Below are 18,246 nucleotides of genomic sequence, written 5' to 3'. Positions count from 1 at the left end.
CTATCATCCTATTGTATCCTACTTGTATAATTTTGTGGTAGCTTCTCTTTTGGATTTGGGGGTTCATTTTGATTAGGTCATTCTTTTGATCCAAGATAGGTTTATTAGATTGTGTGTGATCTAAGCTTGTAATCTAAGTACAAAGCATAATAGACTCTGGGATCGTATGGCTTACACTCTCCCAACTATAGAGTGGTTTTTTGGTGGGGATTTTAACATGGTGGATTGGGAGAGTGATTGATGTGGTGGCACGAAGATAGTGATTAGGGGTGTGAAGGAGTAGATGCGGTGTTAGTCTGAGGACCAAATCCAATTGTTTGTCCCCAATTTGAAGTGAAGGGGCTTGACTATATGAAAATTTCACTACTAAAATTCTATTGCAACAACTGGAATTAATTCTTCTAACTGTTAATTAATTTAGCAGTTTATTGTTACGACAACAACGAATTAATCACACTGCAATCTTCACAAATAAAAAATACTCTAGAGGATAAACTGGAAATTGAGAAAATACTGGGACACACATACAAAAATATAACACTGTTGGTTTTAGACAAAGGTCCCCTGAAAAACCCAATGTAGGAAAACGGTTGCAACAATTGAGGGTTTTTATTAGTAAGCAATAGTGAGAAATTCTGAGTACAATCTATGGATGCTCAACTGGCAATCCAATCACCAAAAGAAACTGGCCAAAATATCTGTGAGGCAAATACCTCAAAACCATGTCTGATCCAACTCCAAGAACTGGAAAACCTAGCTAGTTGTACAACCTCTGCACAGTGCTTATGTAGGCTCTAACTCGCTAAGCTCGAAAACGCTGGAAAAATGACATCCTGGCTGACTGCACCTCTTGAAGGAATTCGCTAGGCCTCCTGGAGAATTTGTGGACCAACTACAATTGAATCACCCTTCCCTTTAGCAAAGTCGATCACCCTCTGTAGTTATCTGCGCTAGATCTACGTAGCTTCTCTGGGAAATACAGTCCTTCTGCTGCTGAATCTCTGGAACTGGAAGACGTCCTCAGGACTCACTGTCTCTTCCCATCCCTGTCTCTGCTTCCCTTCTCTGGATCGAACTCTTCCAGTAGAATGCTGCTGCTTTCTAGAAAAATGAAACTGCCCAAGGAAATCGATCTCAAGTGTGTTCCTCCATCTACCTATCGACCCCGTGGGACTCCAGCGACCAATATTAAAACTTAATCAATGGCTGAGATTATTTCTTAGTTGATTCGTGTGAATTTCTAGGGAAATCTTACCTTCCTCAATTAATTATTGTTCATTTATCATTTTCCGTAAGTTAGACTTAAGAAAAATCTAATTATTGATTAATTAACTTAATTAAGGCACTTCTAGGTGGCTTTTCCTAAAACCTCTTTTTGGTTATGGAGTCTTAGTATTTCTTAGCCTCTCTGATAACTGGTGAGACTAGAAGACCATCCAATGTTATAAAAACTAACACTCTTTCTTAGCAAGGAAGGTGTTCTAGTACTGAACAACTCCAACACCCTGTCTTTGAATCATCCTCCCATATACATTGCTGATGTCTGGCCAATGTTACTGCTTGCCACTGTCCACCAACCACTGCTCAAGTCTGATGCTGCATCTCTGCTATTGTTGACACTGCTATACTGCTGCCAACTCTGCATCTGCACTGCAACTCCCTCTCAACTGTTGTTTCTGCTACTACGACTATTGCAACTAAGAAGCATTTGATATATTGAATCAACTGTCTCTGTGCTGCATCTATCTCTTGAGCAAGTGGCTGCTACTAGCCACTACACTGTCCATTGAAGAATTTGCACTGCTGCTGTACTGTTGCCAACTCTGCTCTGTGCTCCTTAACAATTGATTGTAACTAGTCTGCAACTGTCACTCCGAAATCAGACTGCATCAAATAACATTGATCCATCCTGCTACTGAATACTGTGGGCCCTCGTAGCAACGTAATGATCCATGAGGAAGACACCTCAATGGACCCTGCCCAACCCTCTACGCAACTCTGGGACTATAACTCAATATCGCCCCACCTCACTCTTGGAGGTTTAGCTGCAAACATGGCGAAGTCTTTCTCCAACCTAGAGGACAATTTGTCTATCTCTACGGATATTGCTGCTTGGTCTTGCTTCTCCTGCTTGTCCTTCTTCCTTTGAGGGCACTGATTACTGCAGTTCCCAAACTCACTGCACTTGAAGCACTGACCTTAGATAGCTACCTCTTTTTCTCCTTCTCCCCTTGTCCTTGATTGGGACCCTTTGATGCAAGGGCCACATTCTCTTCCTCCTCCTCACCTTTACTGTTACTTCCGTTGATGGAGGCCTTCACAAGTGCTCGCCTCATCTTCTCCTACAACAGGTCTGACCAGATACTGTCCCAGCTAGGTAGAGTATCTCGTCCTAAAATGCCTTGAACAATGACCTCCTAGTCCTTTGAGACACTGTTTAGGGCCAAATGCACGAGCTCTGTAGTTTGAGGCGCCTCCCAAACTGTTGCAAGCTGATATCAGATTTCCTGAATTCTGGTGAGAAAGGGATCAATGCCTTCACCCTTATGCATCGCGAGGTTTCTCAGCTTCTCCTTTAGGAACATCTTCTGTTGCTCAAAACGATTTTGATATAGATGAGCAAGAGCATCCCACACCTCCTTGCCAGTGTTCTTGCCAGATATATGTGAAACCATATGGTCCTGGATTCCATCCAGAATCATCTGCTTTGCCTTAGCCATCTCTTTCTTGTAATCTTTCAGTTGATCTACGTCAATCTGTACTGCCACCACGTTTTTTGCAAAGGTCTTCAGGCCATGTTCATCTAACAGGAAGGACATCCTAGCCTTCTAGATGACATAGTTGGAGGTTACCACAAACCTATATTGATCTCTAAGCCCAGCTGTGGCCATCTCTGAAACTGGAACGAAAATCTCCCTCTTACACCTGCTCGGTTGTTGAATCTGCTATTCTCACTCCCTTCTGGAGTGGGAAAATCTACTTGCATCTACTGCTGACTGTGACTGGAAATATGGATTTCTAGACTAGAAACCCTCTGAGAGAAATTCGTCCTGTTTGTGTGCTTCCTCTTCCACGTGGTGCTGATTCTGCTGCTGCAAAACCCTCCTGCACCCAAACAAGGAATATTCTCAGCAAAAATCTGAGCTACTGTTGCTCCCTTTGCCTACTGGAATCACTCAATTTGGCAAGCCAATTTTTTATTCCAACTTGCACTGAAAAAATCGAACCACCCAACTATTTGCACTGCCTAGCTAGGCACTGCGCAACCCTCAGAAAATTCGTCCTGTCGCTTCCTCTGAACGACAATTTTTCTTCTTTTGTTTCTTAGCTTCCCTGACTAACAAAATCACTCTAATACCATGTAAAAATTTCACTGCTGAAATTCTATTGCAACAACTGGAATTAATTTTTCTAACTATTAATTAGTTGAGCAGTTTGTTGCTACGACAACAACGAACTAATCACACTGCAATCTTCACAAATAAAAAAGATTGTGGAAGATAAATTGGAAACTGAGAAAATACTGGCACACACCACTGTTTTTGGACAAAAGTCCCTGGAAAAACCCAATGTACTAAAACCAATTGCAGCAGCTGAGGGTTTTTATTATTAAGCAGCGGTGAGGAATTTCGACGAAAATCTATGGATGCCCAACTGACAATCCAATCAGCAAAATAAGCTGGCCAAAATATCTACGAGGCAAATACCTCAACACCACCCCTGATCTAGCTTCGACAACTAGCAAAACTGTTGACAAATCTAGGGCATTAGCATTAGTTGATTTCTCTTCTTTGGTGACTTCTTGTGAATGCATTTTACTTGATTAGATTAGGATCTTATTTACGTTAGATTATTAGTATTCTTCTTCATCAAATAGTAACCAATGCAAGAACATAAATAGTCAAGAGACACAACATGTAGGCTATGATCCAGGGCCAAAACCTCTCACTCTTTGAGAGGAGAACTCACACAAAGTCTTCTTATAGAGATTCCAATTGACAAATACCAAGAGCAAGACCCCTGACCTATTAGCCACTCCATGATCAAGACACAAGTCCTCTTCTGCTTCTATCTGCTATATTCTCTTCCACTGCTAAGACTACATCACTAGAGACCTTAACTATGATAGCAATGAGAGAGCTCAGAAATCCATCACTATAATTAAAGACTTCATCACTGTACTGTAATCAAGTCCAAACTACTGGATCCTTCTCCCTGTGGCAGCATCGAGGCTTCTTTATCTAAACAAAACTTGAAACATAGTCTTCTTATCTTACGAACAATGGACCCTCCTCAACACCGAAACAGTGTCACTGCACTCTCCTATATGAATTTATTCTGCGCTAGGGCACCTGAATGGAGGTATCTGAATTATTCAATGTCTTTGTCTTCTGAAATCACAGTGAGAGACCACCGAAATTCTGACTGTAGTTTCTTCTCAGACAATCTGAAACTTATTGTAACGAACTAAATTTATATAAAAATAAACAAAAATAATGTAAAAAACAACAAATAAGATTAATGATTAATTAGTTTGCAGTTAATGAAAAGGTATGTTCCTAAAGGACATAAATGTTTGTGAAAGGGTACTTACTTGGCTATATATCCAGGACCCTCATTCTCATTTGTGTCATCCTACATCAATTCTTTATACAATATACAAGTTACACTTACTATCATACGATGGATGTATTTGTCTACGAATTATTTTAATATTTCCGCTGCGTATATGACTAGTGGTCGTTACACTTATTCTTCGTTGTTATTGTGATTTCTACATGAGAGGGATCCAAATTCCTTTATAGAATTGTAGCATGCATCCTTGTAACCTTCGTTGAAATAGAGGTAAACCGAGTCTCTTTTTCTTCTCTCAAAATTACAGCGGCATCCAAATTGTCTTTTGATTGTGATTACATCTAATATGATGTACCCATTCGAAACCTTTTCGAACTCTTTTCTGTCTTCTGCAACGAAAGGCTCAGATATGCGTAGTTTGTTCTCTGTGTTTATGCGAGGAGCCTAGCCTATAGTGATTCAACCATATATTCGAGTTTAGCATCTGAATGGGTGTGACACTTTTGGGTGAGCCGACATAAGATATTACTTCATGTTGCAGGTCGACATCAAGTCAAGAGGACTATGCTTGTCTTTTGGAGGGCTTTCTAGACACTTATTTGACTCATATACATTTTACATATGCTCAAGAAGAGCTCTTCATACATGACATTAATTCTTTGACCTTAATGACAAATCCTAAGGTTCTCAATGGGAGCCACCTAAAATAAAATCACTTGCTCATGAAACCCATGAAGCAAGGCTTACAAAAATAATTTTATTTCCTTCATTACATCATTTACAAAAGTCACAATTACATGTCATTATGAAGACCGAACCTAGTTACACTTTTCAACACTCCCTCTTAATTAGGGAGGTATTCATAATGGTGCTTGGTCATTCTCAATCTAAATAATTTCTCATAAGAAGAATTCGGATTTGTAACTCTTTTGTATGCTATCATATCAACCAACATTGTTACATAGAAAGGCCTGACTAACAATTCCATCTCTCCACAAGATTTGAGCTTAATGCTGGCGAGACCAATGATTTATAGAAACACTCATCATTGTCTCTCTCGGAACATATCCCACCCGGGTTCTCTCAGGTAATCCTCCACGAGGACTATTCTTATCTTGGACTCCCCAATCCTCAAAGAATATTGGTCCTCCATGACTACTCTTTCATGGGATGGCCTATCTCATCCCCAAAGTGTATCAGATGCCAAATGATTACACAATCCTCCATTCTGTCTTCCCAGATGAACACCAGAACGACATGTCTATCTCTCATTATCAAACTATGAGGACATATTCCATTAAAGGAATGTGCTCATTCCTATCACAAAGTAATGTACCTAAGCTCCCTGCTAAGGAATTTTCCAAGTTTCTTCCAAGTAAGAAACTTTTTTCAGGATCCCTCTTAACCAGGGACCTATAGCAGCTCCTCATGTGGAGATCCTAAAACAACTAGCTGCTTGAAGAGCTCCTTCCTTCGATGTCATGAATTTCTTCTTCGTTAAGGAGTCTTCATCTTTGGGAATTTCTTGATAGGGCACAGATCATCCATCACTTTTATCCTTGAGTTAGTCATGTCCTTAACTCATTGAAAAGTGATCCATTAGATTTTTTCATTTGGCTTTGCTTCATGTCATTTTGCTTTCATGCCATATTTTTCGGAAGGACATTACATCCTTTTATATGGTCTTCTTGGAAGTCATCCATAGATTTCCCTTTGGCAGTCCTACATAAGCTCATCTAGATATTAGTTCGAAAATAATGAACACTTTCAATCAATATTACCTTTGTGATGATCTTTCACCATGATATTGTTGATTTCTGGTAGCATTGGATGTGCTCTAAGTCTCAAAATTTGCAGGGAAGCTTAGACACATACATTCTCCAATACCCAGAAATCGTTTTGGGAAATTCCACCCCAAGACAGTTTTATTAAAATAATTAATTATTTTGAATGGGTCCCTAAGTCTAAACTTAGGAAATTAAAATAATTAATGGGTATTAATCTAAACTGTGGGTGAAACTTCTAGAAGAAGGCAGAGATCAAGTAAATATGATCTTAGCCATTGATTAGAATCTTATCTGGGCCATTAATTGATCAACGAAAGGATTATAAGAGAAGGCTTGATGGGCACTTGGAAAACACATAGAGGGGAGATCAAAGGTTCGATTTTCTGAAGCAAAGTAGATGCCTAAGAGATTTTTGATAGTGATCTTTTGCAGTGAGGGACAAGGATAATATCTAGAGGGAAATCTTTCTCAGTTAGAGAATACTCAGCAGAGAAGGCAAAGGGAGATCCAACAGTGGCAGCACAGAGCTAGAGGGGCTGATGCAAAGCCACGCAGAGGCAACACAAAAGTTGGGAGGAAGTCCGAAAATTTGTTGGAAAGATCGATTTCCGAAGCTGGGAGCCGGGGTGTGAGATTGGGAGGCAGTAATCTAAGTTCCTGGGCAGCAAATCGATCAGCTTGAGGAGTGACGCTGTCCTAGAGGATTTGACACTGGGTTGATGCAGAGGTAGCCAAGGGCAGTCATGCAGGGGTTGGATCAACCAGGATTTCCAGGTAATCTCACAAATCTCTTTGTCAGTGATATTCTTTGTAACTGGATTGCCGGGAAGGCATCCAAAGATTGTATTCCGAAATTACTATTGCATAATAATAAAACCCTCAGAGCTGTTACTCTAGTTTTCCTGCATTGGGATTTGCTGGGGATTTTTGTCCAAAAATAATTATGTAGATGTGTGTGCTTATTATTTCTCTCATGTGTTGTATTTAGTTTCCGCAGTTTATTTTGGTGTAGGCTGCAGTGTATATATTTCAGTGTTTGTCATAGAAAATTGCAAAGCTTGTTCAATTAATTTAACAAGTAGGTGAAATATAATCAGTTTGCTGCAGTAGGATTCGAGTAACTGATTTTTCACATGGTAACAGAGGACAAATTGTAAGCAGAAGAGCTCAAAAGCAGAAAGGAAGAGGGAGTTTGAAATTCCTACAGAGATAACAATTTGAAACTCGAGGAGGCAATGCTGTTCGAAGGCCTGAAAGGTGAAGTCTGAGGAGAAATCGATTTCTCTGAGAGAGTCGACAGAGAAATTCGATTTCCAGTTCGAAAACTTCCAGAGGAAGAACCAACAACATATTTTTCCTTGCAGAGAAGATCTTCAGTGGGGACATAGATATTTTGCCGCAATTGCCAGGAGAATAGCGTAAGTGGGAGAGAAGGAAACGCTCTGAGGGAATTTCTTCCTCAGAGAATTCCTAGCCAGAGAATTCGAATTCTCATTTGCTGAGCAGCAGGAGGAGAGAGGAGGTCATCCGACTTTTTCGATTGGCAGAGATGGTAGCCAGTGGACTGAGAGATCAGGATAGGTTGGATGGGGCAATCAACTATGTGATTTGGAAGGAAAGGACGTCATGCCTTATGGATGAGCGTTTTCTCAAAGTGTATGTCGACAATGTGGTAGCTGAGCCCACAGATCTAGATCAACTCAAGAATTTCAAGGGATAAATGGTGAAGACAAAAAGAATGATCCTCGACGGAGTGAAGGATCATATAGTCTATCACCTAGCTGGCATAAATATTGCCAAAGAGATGTAGGATGCATTGTCGACACTGTATCAACGATCTTCCGCGCAACGAAAGATGTACTTGGAGCAAAAGATGAGGTCTATGCAGATGCAGAAGGGGGAACACATTGATCTGTTTCTCACGAAGCTTTAGGAGACCCGGGACGAGTTAGCAACTGTGGGGTTGACACATCAAGGATCTGAGATGGTTAGGTTGGCCCTTAATTCAGTCTCAGAGCAGTGGCAAGTCTTTGTCTAGAGCATCCTGGGCAGGGCGACTTTGTCAAACTGGGATGAGATGTGGGCAGCTCTCAAGCAAGAGGAGATGAGGAGGGACTTGGTCAAGTGTAAACTTGATGGAAGCAACAATAGTGGGGCGAAGCCCAAGGAGGAGGAAGAGAATGCAGCGCTCACATCCAAGGGGTAGTAGGAGCAACGAAAGAAGAAGAAAGATGTTTTGAAGATCAAATGCTTCAGGTGTGGTGAATTCAGTCACCACGCAATACAATGTCCTCTTAGGAAGAAGGACAAAGATGAGAAGCATGATTCGAAGGTTTTGCCGCAAAGATTGAGTAAATGAGTTTTCCATGACAACCAAGATACCTCCAAGCTATGTCACATGGTTCGAGTTCAACAACGATTATGTTCGATTTGAATTCAAATTTTCGAATGAGGTTCGTATGAGGTTCGACATTAGGTTCGACTATACATATTTTTCAACATATATATACATATATATGACATAAAATAATAAAATATTGAAATCAACCAATAAAGCTATATGAGTAAGATTTCTCATTGCTAAGCATACATGAATAACTTAATCATACTATAGCATCTAATTATAAAAGACATTAGTTAAATGTAAGCATACACCATAGTAGTTTGCAATTTGCAAATACAAAAAGGGATGCATAATTTCCAATTTCCAAAATTTAAAAGAATGACTATAATGTCAAATACTTGTGTTCTCTAAAAAATCATATAATTAAAACATAATCAAAATTTAAACATACACATTACAATAGAATTATATTGCAAAATCATGGAGAACATCTTCAAATTTCAAAATTTTAAAAAGGAAGTCCATAATGTCAAGTAGTTATAATCCATAAAATTGTTCTACAAAATTCAAAAACATAGATGATCTATCCTTATGGCCTACTTACAACATCAAAAAAGCTCTAAATCATCAGAAGCACATGGCCTAGTAAAGCCACTAGAATGGTGATCATCAAACTCATCATTTGACTCATCTAGTGAGTCATCATCAATGCTAATATCATCTTCTTTTGGCATGGTCTCAAACCACGACTGAGAGGAACTAGATGCATCTTTGGCCACACTACTCAAGGCCAACTTCAAATTACTGTGAACATAAACAAGGTCTTCCAACCTTGTAGACAATAATTTGTTTCTTTTCTTGGATTGAATATGGTTAAAGTTTCTCCAGTTCCTTTCACAAGCAGAAGCACTTGATCCCTGGCTCAAAACACGAATTGCAAAATGTTGCAATTCAGGGGTCTCTGATCCATAAAACTGCCACCATCTCCCTAGAGGAACATTGGGTCGATCGTGTACAGCATTGGTCCTTGCAAATATTCCCTCTTCACCCCTGTATGCCAGAAGCTGCTCTCTAAGTTTCCTAGATTCTTCTAAATCAGGAATCAACCATTCAATTGCTTCATAAAGACCATTCATGACTTCTGCATCATTTGTTCTTTCTATCCCTAAGATTCTAGGATCCAAATAACAAGGTGCTGTATGCAAAGGGCTATGTAACATCTTCCATATTTCATCGATCACCTCCCATATTTATATGTACTCATTTTCCTCATTATTAAAAGATTTTGCAATGGCTTCTTTGGCACGATCCATGTTCTCATAAACAAAACCCATGCAAGGAGTATCACTATCAACCATGCGAAGCATATCAACAATTGGTTCACATGCTTTTAAGACCTTTAGAGCATTGTCCCAAAAAGCATTCCCTAAAATCACCCATTCCAATTCCTTTCCTTTAGCTTCCTTTGAAAGGGGAGAGTTTTCCCACTCATTGTGGCAAAAAACACCTCTTATTCGTGATTTTTCTTCAACCAATCGTTTGAGAGTGATGTAATATGTAGCAAATTTGGTGTCATAAGGCCTTAGCAGCTCTCTAGATGCTTTACTCCTCTACAAACTCAAAGTGAGTTGATGGTTGAATATGAAGTAAGAAATCTGTTTCCCCTTCCGAACTGTCTCATGAATCCATGGGAACTTTGCCAAGTCATGCAACAATCAGTCAAGGTAATTAGCATCCTAAGGTGTCCAATATTTTTTTTTTTTGTATTTGTCCATGATCATCTTTCCTGCTCCCAGACAATTTGCAACATTATCAGTTACAACTTGGACCACATTTGCTTCTCCAACTTCAAGAATAGCTTCCTCTAAAATCTTGAAAATGTATTCAGAGGTCTTCTTGTGCCCTGATGCATCAACTACCTTAAAAAAAAGCACCCCTATAGGGCAATAAACCAACACATTAATTAGAGGTCTATGGTTCATATTTGACCAGCCATCTGATAGACTTGTGCACCTTGTTTCCCTCCAAGGGTCTTTGATCTTTTGCAATTTATTTGTCACCCTTTCTTTTGACCTCTTCAAAAGAGTGGTCCTTATAGTCTCAGAACTAGGAGGGGCATATCCTTTACCAAAATTTGCTATCATCTTACATGCATTGATGAAATAGGGACTTCCTGCAACATTAAAAGGAATGGCAGATTCAAAGAACATATCAGCTATAGCATCATCATCCTCTTGCTTTGGTGTGGGCTTCCGAAGAGAATTTAATGTTGCTTTCCCACTTGATTTATAGCTTTTTGCCTGAGACGAGCTTCCAATGCCAACCATGCTTGATGAAAGTGAGGCAAATGAGCTATAATTCATTGCAATTTCTGCTTGAACATGCTGCCTTTTGTTTTCTTTCACCTGCTTGACACCTTTCATTTTGTCATAATCTTGTTTAAGTATCTCCTTGAGCTCTAAAGGCACGTTCTTGCAACCATTGACACCACCTCCTTTACCATTAGAGAAAGACAACAAGTGGTCCATCACTCTAGTTAAAGACCCAACAAACTCGACATTACATAGTTTGCATTTCAAATGTCTCCCATGAGCCCCATCCAATTTATCTACATATTTCCATGCTTCTGTTGTTGATTTTAGAGGTGTCATTGCAATTATTTCTGCATTTTGTTCACATAATATGATTGAAATTTAAAAATTTAAATAAAAGATAAAATAATAAAATACAAATACAAATAAAATTTGATAAGTATGCAAAGATTTTAAACATTTAAAGTTTTTGAATTTCACTAGAAATCTCTTTTATTACTCTATGTGACAACTTAATTTTTAATGAAACTACACCTTTACATTATCTAAATCACATTTATAGATACATAGATTATTTTAACAAACTCAAAAATCTGAAATCTCTAAAGCATTTTCATTATACAATTTTAACGACTAAAATTTACAATTCTAAAATTCCTAATTAAATTTTTAATAAAGCTGATAAAAAATAATAAATATACCAAAATTTAAAAACATAAAACATTTTAATTACAATAATAAATATATTAAAATTTAAAAACATAAAACATTTCAGTTACAATAATAAATATATTAAAATTTAAAAACATAAAACATTTCAATGACAATAATAAATATTGATATTAAAATAAAAATAAAGAATTCATGTAAAAATAAGCAGATAGCTATGACCCAAAAAGTAACATGAAAATAATTATATTTAAACAAATACAAGATGCAATGTTAGTCGAGGATTATTCTATTTTTGGATGTTAAGATATATATTCCGTTTTTTGTTTTTATTTCATCAAAGGTTTTAAAAGTATCTAGATTATGTTTGAACTTTTATGTTTTGATAATATTATTCTACATATAATCAATTTTAATAGCTTAAGTTATGGAGAGCTTATCTTTTGGATCAACGTCTTTATATCATTTTTATTATAATTTATATAATTATATTTTTAATAAACTAAAAAAATAAGTTTATATGTTGATTTTTAGAGGTAAAATTATAATTTATAAATTGTATTCAAGTTTATATTTCTAATTTTTAATAATTAAGTTAGAGGTTATATTTTTCAATTTTATTTTTTACGATAAATAATCATTTTTATCTTATTGATATTTCTTCAATATTAAATATTTTATAGTGAAATTTCATCCCCTGTATATTAGCAATAAATATAATACTAAGCAAACATAAATATAATATCAGCTAAGCAAACATAAATATTTATTTTAATTTTTAATACAGCAGTTAAGCAAACATAAATATAATGTTGAGTCCCTAAAATATGTGATTGACACTTATTTTTTGATAATTTAAAATTAAAATTTTAAATGATACATCAAAAACTATTTTAATACTCAAATCTCCTTCCTAGAGTTATTATAAATATTTTTTACACTCTAGGCGTTAAAATAATTTTCATAAAGTATCATTTAAAAATAACAAATGCCAAATACAATATTTGAATATTAAAACAGTTTTGAAAAGAATCATTTGAAAATAACAAATGCTACATGTTTTAAATATTAAAATAATTTTTAAAAGTATCATTTAAAAATAACTAATGCCAAATGCCAGATTTGAATATTAAATTAGCTTTTAAAAACATCATTTAAAAATAACAAATGCTAAATGGAGCAGCAGCTGCAGCCTACAACTATAATCGGTTTTTTTTTATAAATAAATATTTTAAATAGTGTCATATTATAAATGCCCTAAAAATATTATGTGAATTAACTTATTAGTGGGAAAACATAGACGCCAACACTTCTGCAGACTGCAATTTGTTTTATGATGGTTATATTACTCTGGAGGCTGGACCCAGGACACATGCTTGTCCATAACACCATATTTTTCTCTCGTAATTTGGACGCTGTCCCTGCTGTCTCAATTTCCAGATTGAAGATTTTATGAAGAGTTTTCTTCTTTCTATCAGCTGTTTTGAATTTCTCATAGAATGCAGTGTTTGACTCTTGGATTTACCTTCACAAAATTTTAGTATATGTTAATCTAACATTTTGATAGACGGGATCTAAACCTCCAGTTTTAAGACCTGTAGCATTCATTTTTTGAGTGCAGATCTAAACCCCCAGTTTTAAGATCTGTAGCATTCATTTTTTGAGTGCAGATCTGAACTATGACGTAAAAAATTGGAATCATATCAGCGTTGTGCATTTGAAATCTTCCAAGGATCCATGGATGGATGGGACTGTTTCAGTGAGAGATAGCTGTCGGAGGATTTCAGTGGGATGTGATACCCTTGCTTCAGTGATTGAAGCCGATCCATGCCTAAGAAAGGTACTTGGGAGTTGTAATCATAATGCTATCAGATAGCCTACAATGCTTATCTGGGTCACGGGTGTATGCATGTTTTCTACCCGAATGTGCATTTGATTTGGTGAACAAGGTATTGGGGATTAACAATCAAAATGGGGCTTGGAACCATGAATTTAATTCCAAGCTGGAAGAAATGGCAGAGCAAGTGGCAGCTCTGAAAGATACAGTGAAGATGCGTTCCTTGGAAATAACATCAAAAACAAGGTGAGTTGTCTGACAGACAACTTCCTTTACAAACAATGAAAAAAATTTGCAGACAATCAGCTGGAGTCTTGGACATTATTTGATTTCTGGTCATTATTTTATTGTGACCAATACATACAGTTTCCGGTAATTATTTTAATCCTACATCCAGTCTAAAGATCCCTGAGGCCCTAGGGTGAGAGTCAAGACAAAGAAAGAAGTAAAACACAGACTCAGGACAGTTGATTTTCTTTAAAGAATTATTACAGACGGTAGAATATAACATTGGGTCACTCACAGTGTTACTAACCTGGGTCCTGAAGCTTGAAAGAACGTTGTTGGGAGTTGGAACGAGTCCAAAACAAGCCACGACCCACGAGCCCAGCTAAATGACAACAGCAACTAAGCAATAACACCCACGGGCCAGTCACAAATGGCTATTAGATTCACTGCAGCAATGACTGAGCAATATGCCAATAACACCCACCGTCCAATCACAAACACGATTAGATTCACGGTAGCAATGACTGAGCAGTGGCACCCATAGGCCACTCAAAAACACGATTAGATTCACGGTCTGAGATACAACCTCGAAAAATTTAACTGCTCGACCTTATTATTCAGAAACTTAACTAACAAAACAACATAAATTGCAGCGAATACAGGCACAGCTAGAGCGAGTACACTCCAAGAGTGGAAGGCTGAACTTTGCTTGTGAAGATTAACAAACGACCATGGTAAATAAAGACAATGTAGTAGGCACTTCGGGAAATAATTGGCAGGAAACTGCTTGCTGCCCACGGTTTTTTCATAAATCTTAAAATCCACTGGAAAAACTGCGCGAACCCTAACTTCCATAAAAAATTATAAAATTTGGCTTCAGGTTCGTCTTTAGGTTCGGGTGTGTTCAGGTTCGAATTTGCGGTTCGGCAATCAGGTTCGCCGAACCTGAACGAATTTGATTTTTTTTTTTAAGTTCGTCGAATTTTGAACCTCAAACTTTAAATTCAGCTCACCTTGTGACAGAGCCTCTAGGAGGGAGGTGGGCTGATTTAGCGTTGTAGTTCGAAAGAGCTATAGATGGGTAGGATCTTGACTATCAGGTTTGCCGAACTTGAACGAATTTGATTTTTTTTTTAGGTTCGTCGAATTTCAAACCTCAAGCTTTAAATTCAGCTCACCCTGTGATAGAGCCTCCAGGAGGGAGGTGGGCTGATTTAGCGCTGTAGTTCGAAAGAGCTATAGATGGGTAGGATCTTGAGGAGCCCACCTCTCGGATCAATTTCTTGCTACGGGAGCCCAGATCAGTAGTAGCAGGATGGACCAATATCAATTGGTGCAGAGGAGTGCCAAAGTGATAGTTGCAGTGGCTAGGACGGCCAAAGATTGAGCAATGCATAACAGAGTTGGTAGCAGTGCAAATGGCACATAGCAGAGGTCAGCAGCAGCGCAGAGGCTTCAGAGGGTTAGTGTAGAGACTGGCAGTTGTCAGACTCCAACAACGAGATGCATCATACTGAACACCAGTTCAGTTATTTGGGATGCTTTTCTGTTGCTGATGTAGTAGCAACAACAGTGAGAGAAGGTTGGAGTGTAGATGCAGTATTGGAAGTGGCAGTGGCAGCAGTAGCATGGATGCAGAATTGAGAGGGAGTTGCATTACGGATGCAGTGTTGACAGTGGCAAGGTTAGCAGCAGTACAAATGCAACATTTGCGCAATGGTTGGTGGGCAGTGATGTCAGACATCAACAGTGTAGAAGGAGATGTTACAGAACATGGTGATGCTCTAGCAGGGTGCATTGCTAGAGCACATTCCTCGCTAAGAGGAAGTGTTGATTTCTGGTAGCATTAGATGTGCTCGAAGTCCCAAAATTTGCAGGGAGGCTTAGACACATGCATTCTCCAATACCAAGAAATCATTTGGGGAAATTACAATGTAAACACTGAAAATAAACACTAGTGCACGCTGAACATATTACAGATCAGCAACTAAAAGAAACAAGAACAAACACACCACACGACACCATTATTTTTGGACTAACGTCATCGGAAAAACCCAATGTGGGAAAACCGGTGCAGCTATCCGAGGGTTTTTTTATTAAGAAATATCAGAGTACAATTTGCGTGCCGAAACTAGCCTACCCAACAGAGAATTTCCTTAGCAGTAATACCTCTCGGTTTCTGACAAATCTACTGGTTGAAACCTTGAATAATCCTTCAGGCAGCTACTCAGCACCAATCTTCCCCAGAAACCCCAACGTTTGCCCAATCTGGACTGTGTCAGCCTCTCCTAGCCCAGTGCTAGCCCTACGTCAGCCTATCTTGGCATGCGTCAGCCCCAGGAGGCCTTGCGTCAGCTCTCTGAGCCTTTGTGTCAGCTACGCTGGCCCCTCTAGTGCTCTGCGCAACACTTAGCTGCCTCTGCGTGGCCCTGTGTGAGCACTGGCTGCTCCTGCGTCTCTCTCTGGCTGCTCTGCTGCTATCCCGACACTATCTCTGCCTCTCTGTCTCTCTGTACTCAATGCCCCTCAGCTGCTCTCCCAATCACTAATTCTATCTCTCTTAGCAAACCCTGCTCTAGAGAATAGAATGACTGATCACTCTGGTGTATTCTCCAAGTGATCCTCAAGCCTCCTCTTATACTTTTCCTGTTGACATCTCAATGACCGAGATTAAGTCCCTAATCAATGGCTAAGATGAGATCTGGCTTGATCCATGTCTTTTGGACCATTCTAACAAAGTTTCTTATTAATCCACATTAATATTTTATTTTCCCTAAGTTTAGACTTAGGGACTCCATTAAAAATATTAATTACTTTAATATCTCCTGAACTGTTTAGAATCTGCCCAAACCCTTTCTGGGTATTGGAGATCTCATGTGCCCCGGCCTATCCACCAAATTTCGTGGCTAGAGCACATCTGATGCTACCCCAAATCAACAAGTTTCGCTGGGAAAATTTTGCACGCAAGTAGAAGAAGATTCAAGTACAACTCCAAGCAAGAATTCAAGAGAAGGAGTATCAAATCAAAGGAAGCATTGTAGCGGGACATCCTTTGAAGACATGGCAACCATTCGTATATTGTGAAGAAGTATCAAGGCCAAGAGTCATCATTGTAAAGTTGTGAAAGAGTCATTTTAAAAGTGTCATCATTGGAAGAGTCATTATTGTAAAAGAGTCAATCTGCCTAGAGTCGAAAAGGCATTATTGGGAGGTATAGGAGTCTCTATTGGGATGATGTCATGGTTGGGTTGCAGGCAGTGTTGCAGGAATCGCCCCCCCCCGGAGGATCCAAACCCGGAACCGCGGTTCGGAGCGAACCGTCCCGGAATCCATTTGGGAATCGCGATTCTGAGGAGGAGGGGGCGCGGTTCTGTCTTTTATACGCGGTTCCTGCCATATAGGTTGCGGCCACCCCGGAACCGCGGATCCGAGGGCGGTTCGGGCACGGGGTGGCGCCAAGCTTCCGGCCCGGAACCGCACGCCACCCGCACGGTTCCCAGGCGATTCCGGAAGCAACCCGCGGCATCATTTTTTTAACTTGATTTTTTTTTAATTTGTTTTAACTTGAGTCTTAACTAGCATGAGGGGGTGGGTTAGGTTGGTTTAGGGTGAGTCTAGGGTGACTTTAGAAAAGAATAAAGCCCCCATTCTCTTCTCATTTTCTCACTTTGAGTTTATGAGAGTTGGAGAAGAGAAGAGAGGAGAGGAGAAGAGAAGAGAGGAAAGGAGAGGAGAAGAGAGGAGAGCTTGGAGGAGTGAAGAAGGAGGAGCTAGGAGAAGGAGGAGGAGCTTGGAGCAAGAGCTTGGAGGACTTCATCTACAAGAGCTAAAGAGGTAAGTTCAAACCCCAAACTCCCTTGTTTTTTTGAAAAAAAAATTGTATTTTTCTCCTCCCTCTCCTACTCTTTCCCATTGTTTCTACTTGCTCCTTTATTTACAGGTTGTCCACCACCTATATCCATATTCCAAGATGGTGTTCTTTTGGCTTCTATGTATCATTCCACTCTTGGTTTTAATGATGGCAAGGGTGAGGAATAGAGGGGAAGAGGAAGGGGATGAACTTGGTCCTAATAGTAGTGACCCAATGTATGATGAGGAGGAAGGGTTTGAAGAGGAAGGGGATGAACTTGAAGAGGACACTGAAGCACAAGATGGGAAAGGTACATCAAATCCCTTGTGGACCTTTGTGACCAAACTTGAAGGGGGAAAGGGTGGTGGATCTTACAAATGGATGTGCCCTCATGGTTGTCATGGAGGAAAACCATATACGGGTTCATATACCCGTCTGAGGAGGCATCTTTGTGGGGTGCTAGACAGTGATGAAAGAAAGGGTTCCGTGGGGGTAACCATTTGCCCAAACATTTCAAGTGAACAAAGACAAAATACATCAAATTAGAGATGGCTGCACAAGGAAAAAACAAGAAACAAAAAACTCATTCTGAATCAAGTGCAACCTCTAAATTTGGTAGTTGCCCATCTCCTCATGGTACTTTT

This window comes from Pinus tabuliformis, chromosome 4_2, assembly GCF_031772625.1.
Source record: "Pinus tabuliformis cultivar Carrire ecotype Pingquan chromosome 4_2, CPIR1, whole genome shotgun sequence".
NCBI lineage: Eukaryota > Viridiplantae > Streptophyta > Pinopsida > Pinales > Pinaceae > Pinus > Pinus tabuliformis.
The sequence above is the reverse complement of the archived record's forward strand: the minus strand, read 5'-3'. Positions refer to the sequence as shown.